Genomic DNA, 6,254 nt, shown 5'->3' on the forward strand with positions numbered 1-6,254 from the left:
TAAAATCATAGGCAAGGCATTAGGGACTCAGGGCTTTGTTTAAGACAATTGACCAGGAAGAGGTTAAGATGCTAATCATAGTTTTGGAGGAACCTTTTTTTGTTTTTAACCTATTAAACAAAAACCAAATGCCCAATGTTCTCTCTGATATGCAGATGCCAACTCAAAATGGGGACAGGAGTGGAGGTTCACTGGATTGGACAGGGAGGAATGGGAGGAAGGGAAGGGGGATGGGAATGGGAAAGGCAGTAGAATGAATCAGATATAACTTTCCTTTGTTCATATATGAATACACGACCATTGTAACTCCACATTCATATACAACCATAAGAATGGGAAGTTATGCTCCATGTATGTATGATATGTCAAAACACCTGCTACTGTCATGTATAACTAAAAGGAACAAATAAAAACTATTTTTAAAAAGTCTATTTAGTGAGCAACTACCATGTGACTGGCATGTTTATATACTATATCACTTGATCTCCTTCAATAACCCTAATACTCATGTTTCATAACAGTCACAGAGAAATTAACTCAACAATCCTAGATCATAGTCAGTAGCAAATCTGATTCTAGAATCCATCCTTCTGCCCTGAACCAATTTGCTTCTCAACTAATTATCGTGGACAATATCATGTGATTTTGATCTGACATCCCTAGTTAACCACCAGGACTGACTGGGTGCTAAAACCAGTAGATGGCAAAATATCCTAAAAAGCAGGGCAGGGGTGGAGAGTATGGCAGGTGCTATGGAAAGCCGTTTTGCTAAAGCCACAGTAAATGATTGGCCTGCAGATATTGTTCCATTGTTTTCCCTCTTTCCACTCCTCTACTGAGGATGACTCAATAAAGTCTTTTCCCATCCCAACCTGCACCATCTCTTATTGCACAAAGAGAAGTCATGGTGGACTAAATCCTCATGCCCATTTTTCTGGCTATAATTAAGTTTGGGGAAAATAATAAAGCTATATCTGCATATGAAAAACCCACAGTTGGTTTTAAAGGATCTGGCCAATTTCTCACTATTAGATTTTTTTTTCCCCAGAACTTTGCTGCTTTTGTTATTTTACTGGCACTTGGTTAAGATTAATAGTGAAAATAAGTTCCCAAAATAAAAAATATTGGAGTTTGATGACATGGGGAGAAAATTACCCTAATTCCAAGTAAACCCAGGAGGATTAACACCACTTATAGGAACCAAAGTGGAATATCCAGCAAACTGGTGTTACAAGGATAATAGTACTTTCAAAATAAGAAGTTACAACCCTGGGCTTTTCTAAAACAGTTCTTTTTGGGTGAGAAGTGGCTGTAAGAGCCACCAAGGAGCTGGGTAGCCACGAGAAGGGCATTTTATAAAATACTAGAGGCTTTCTAGATGATGCATGCTTGATACTTTGGTACCTGTTCAGAATGTCGAACTCCCAAAGGCAATGAAATTGCTATGTGTTAACCTGACTACCCATTCTAGGTTCTAATTAGACCCAATATGACTTAAATGGTTCTGTGGTTATTCCAAGTGTGTGTTGCTTAGCAGGGCAGTATTCTTAGTTTCTTTTGTTTCCTCCGCTTCTAGGCATTATTGCAAGGCTCTTGTTTATGTGATTTTAACCTGAAAAGTACCATTTCTCTCTGGGCAGGAGGACTTAAACAAAGGAAGACATGTTCCCCTCCCAAGATGAAGCAAAATGGTTTCAGATTGTTGGGTTGCTTGCCTAAGAAATGAATTTAATGGCAACATACACATGGTAACAATCTATGGTAACAAATAGGACCCCTCCTGAGCAATCTTCCATGTATCTTCACCACCCACCCATACCTTGTGTGGAAACTGCAAACGTGTTTTCCCAACTAGTATGTCTCTCCTTAGCTGTGTTTCGTCGAGGTGTAGTTTATATACAGTAGAGTGTACAAATCTTGAGCATACAGCTGGAAGACTGTGCTTGTAAGTTACACCTGTGTAAATTCCTTCCAGATCAAGACTTAGAACAGCCCTAGCACCTCAGAAATACCCCCTTGTCTTTCCAGTCCCTTGCTTCTTTAAAGAGTTCAGCATTTTCTCTTTCTTTGTGTCTTAATTAGTACATTATAGTCACACATAACAGTGGGGTTCATTGTGACATATTCATAGATGCATACAACATAATTTGCTCAATTTCCTTCCTCAGTAACTTCCCCTCTCTCCCCTCCCCAAGAACCCCTTCCTCTAAGTCCTCCTTTTATTTATTTATTCAATGAATTAAAATTATACATAAAAATTTGAATCACTGTGATATATTCATACATGCATGTAGCATAATTTAGTCAATTTCCTTCCACTGTTCCTATCCTTTCCCACCCCTACTTTTAATCTCCTTCATTTACTGTTTTTCATTCTCTTTTCATGAGATCACTCCCAATTTTTCCCCTTATTTCTTTCAAGTTCATGCTTATGAAAAAAAAAAAAAAGTTCAACACTTGGCTTTATGCATTTGGCTTATTTTACTTAGCATGACATTCTCCAGTTCTATCCATTTACCAGCAAATGACATAATTTCATTCTTCTTTATGGATGAGTAGAACTTCATTGAGCACATATATTCCAGTTATAGTTTAGATATGAGGTGTCCCCCAAATGCTCATGTGTGACACAATGTAAGAATTTTCAGAAGTGAAATGAGCAGATTGTGAAAGGTGTAACCAAATCAGTGGGTTAATCCACTGATAATAACTGTAGGCAGTTATTGCCCAGTAGGGGGGTGGCTACAGGAAGTAGGTCTCTACGGTAGGCCTTTGTATTTACATTTTGTCCTTGGTGAGTGGAGCTTGCTCTCTCTCTGCTTCCTGTTTGTTATGTCCTGAGCTGCTTTCCTCCACCACACCCTTCTGCCATGATGTTCTGCCTTACTTCAGGCCCAGAGCTGTGGAATTGGCCGGACAGGGACTGAACTTCTGAAACTGTGAGCCAAAATAAACTTTTCCTTTTTTAAGTTTTTCTTGTTGTGTCTTTTGTTCACAGCAACTCAAAGATTGACTAAAACAATAGCACTCATTTGTTCATAGACACGGAGACTGGTTCCATAATTTGGCTAATATGAGCTGCACTGCTATAAACATTGAAACGCAGATTATCACTATAGTGTGCTAATTTCAGCTTTTTGGGATAAATACCAAGGAGTGAAATAGCTGGGTTATATATTGGTTCCATTCCCAGTCTTTTGAGGAACCTCCACACTGATCTTCATAGTAGTTGTACTCATTTGCAGTCCCATCAACAAGGTATAAGTGTTCCTTTCTCCCTACATCTTCATCAGCATTTATTATTATTCATATTCTTGATGCTGCCATTCCAATTGGGGTAAGATGAAATCAAAGGAGGTGAAAGACTTCTATAAAGAAAACTATAGATTGCTGAAGAGAGAAATTAAACAGGATGTTAGAGGATGGAAAGACTGTTCTTGGATAGGCAAGATTAAATATTGTAAAAGTGGCCATATTGATCTATTGATTCAATGTGATCTATTAATTCAATGCAATCCCCACCAAAATACCTAAAATCCATACAGAAGAATAAAATATCTAGAAGAGCCAAGCAATTCTGAGCAATAAAAACAAGTCTGGAGGCATAATAATACCTGACCTCAAATTATACCTCAAAGTTTTCTTAATAAAACTAGCATGGTAGGGCTGGGGTTGTGGCTCAGTGGTAGAACACATGCCACTGGGTTCGATCCTCAGCACCACATAAAAATAAATAAAGGTATTGTGTCCATCCACAATCAAAAAATATTTTTTAAAACTAGCATGGTATTGGCATAAAACAAACATGAAGACCGACAGAACAGAATAAAAGACATGAGAGAAAAACCTACATAGATACAGTTATCCTTGACAAAGATGCCAAAAATGTATGTTGGAGAAAAGACAGTTTTTTGAACTAATAATACAGGGAAACTGGATATCCATATGTAGTAGAATGAAACTAGATTCTTATCTTTCACTCTGCACAAAAGTCAATTCAAATTGGATCAGAGACATAGGAATTAAAAGAGAAATTTTGCAATTACTAGAAGAAATCATGCAGTAAACACTCCAACATATAGGGGCAGGCAGCATTTCCTTATGAAATGTCTCAAGCTAAAGATAGAAAACCAAGAATAAATAAGTGGAATGACATTAACTTAAAAGGGAAAAAGAGTGTTAAAACCTAGAGAATGGGAAAAATCTTTGCCCACTACTTTTCTGACAGAGGATTAATATACCGAATATATAATGAGTTCAAAAATTTACCACCAAAAAAAAATACAATTGGTAAATGGGCAAATGAACTAAACAGACATTTCTGATAAGAAGTAATGTAAATGGGCAATAAATATATGAAAAAAAATGTTCAACATCCTTAGCAGTCAAGGAAACACAAATCAAAACTATACTGAGATTTCATTTTAGCCCCATTAGAATGGCAAGCATTTTTTTTAATAGGATATTGAAAGAAATAGGTTCATGACAGTCATGACCACAATAACAAACCCTTACCTCCTGGGATGGAATCACAGTTTGCAAACGTGCGAATAGAAAGGGGTTAAGTTGTACAGGTGAGGCAATGACCACCTAACTGCATGCCAGAAGACAGCTCTACCAAATGGAAACATGAGAAAAGAAATCCTGCAACAATATTCCACCCAAAAGCCAGCATCTCCCTATACAACTAGTCCAAATTCAGTAAGGTCCCACTCTGCAGAGTACAATTCTTGTACTCAGGTCTTGGTGGGACAAAATGGGTCCACACTAAGTTTAGTGACAATGTTGAATTTCTAAAAGATAATCCTATGAATGTAAATACATAAGCAACAGGTTCTGTCTGGACCAACTCAGCCATCTCCAGAGCTTCCAAGACAAGACTTCTAGACTATGTTCAGTTTCCCCATAGATTCCAGCAAGAAATGAAACAATAGTGATAGTCATCTGCTTAATAACAATAGTACTTAATAGTGATAGTCATCTGCTTAATAATAATAGTAACTTAATAACCATCTGCCTAATGAGATGGATCTGCTTTCCATAAATTTAAGCAGAATTGAGAAGCTGTTGAGTCCCATGGAGATGAAGGCTAAATCACTGGCATTCTTGTCCTTAAAGACCAGTAATGGTCACTGACTTTCAACCCACTGTCGACCAAAACTTGCTGGGTGATGTTTCAGTTATCTTCTGCTATATTAAAAACTGAAACAAATGAACAAAAAATTAGTTGTATAAAACATGACAGTCATTTTGCTTACGAATCTGCAATTTAAACAGGACTTGGAGGGCACAACTTCTCTCTACTTAATATAGTTTACCAGCAAGAACAACTCAACTGGGACTGTGTTCACTTTCAAGATGACTCACTCACATGGTTGGCAAGTGGGTGCTCCTGTCACCTTAGAGCTCAACCAAGTGGATATCTGGAGCTTCAGTTCCTTTCCACATGGGCTTCTCTACAGGTATCCTTGAGCTTCCTCACAATATGGTAGTTAGGTCTAAGAAGCCTGGGCAGAAACTGTATGCTTCCATATTACCTAGTCTTAGGAGTCCCAGAACATAACTTCACTGCATTGTTTTTAATAATTAAATCATTAAGTGCAGTTCAGAATCAAGGAGAGGGAAATCAACAGCCACCTCTCAATGGGAAGAGTATGAAAGAACTGACTGCCATCTTTAATCTATCACAGATAGTGATCTGCCATGGATATACAGGTTTTCCCAGAAAAAGGTTTAGGTATGTTTAAGCTACTTGTCATTGTGCTTCATCAGTAGAGAGCCACGGTCACTTTGTTATTGAAGAATACTGGATAAAGCCATGAATGTAGATAAGATTTGAAACCCATCTTCACCAGTCTTCCATTTGAGCCATGTTCATCCACTATCCTCAGATGCCTATAAACGATACTTTTACCTACTTACCTTTTAGTGGCCTAATGCCAAAGAGGTAAAAGAAACACCCTAACCCAAACTGCCAAACTGAAAATATCACTATCAAAAGCCCAGAAAAATTAATTAATTCATACAAGGGTTCATAAAATTATTATGGAATTTTACAAGTTGGTTAGCCTAATAGTTAGTTAGTTAGTTAGTTAACTTAAAAATTTAGAATGTCGCAGGGCTGGGATTGTGGCTCAGCAGTAGAGCGTTCACCTAGCGCGTGCGAAGCCCTGGGTTTGGTCCTCAGCACCATACAAAAATAAATAAATAAAAACAAAGGTATTGTGTCCAACCACAACTAAAAAAAATAAATA

The sequence above is a fragment of the Marmota flaviventris genome, chromosome 2 (genome assembly GCF_047511675.1).
Source record: "Marmota flaviventris isolate mMarFla1 chromosome 2, mMarFla1.hap1, whole genome shotgun sequence".
NCBI classification, from domain to species: Eukaryota; Metazoa; Chordata; class Mammalia; order Rodentia; family Sciuridae; genus Marmota; species Marmota flaviventris.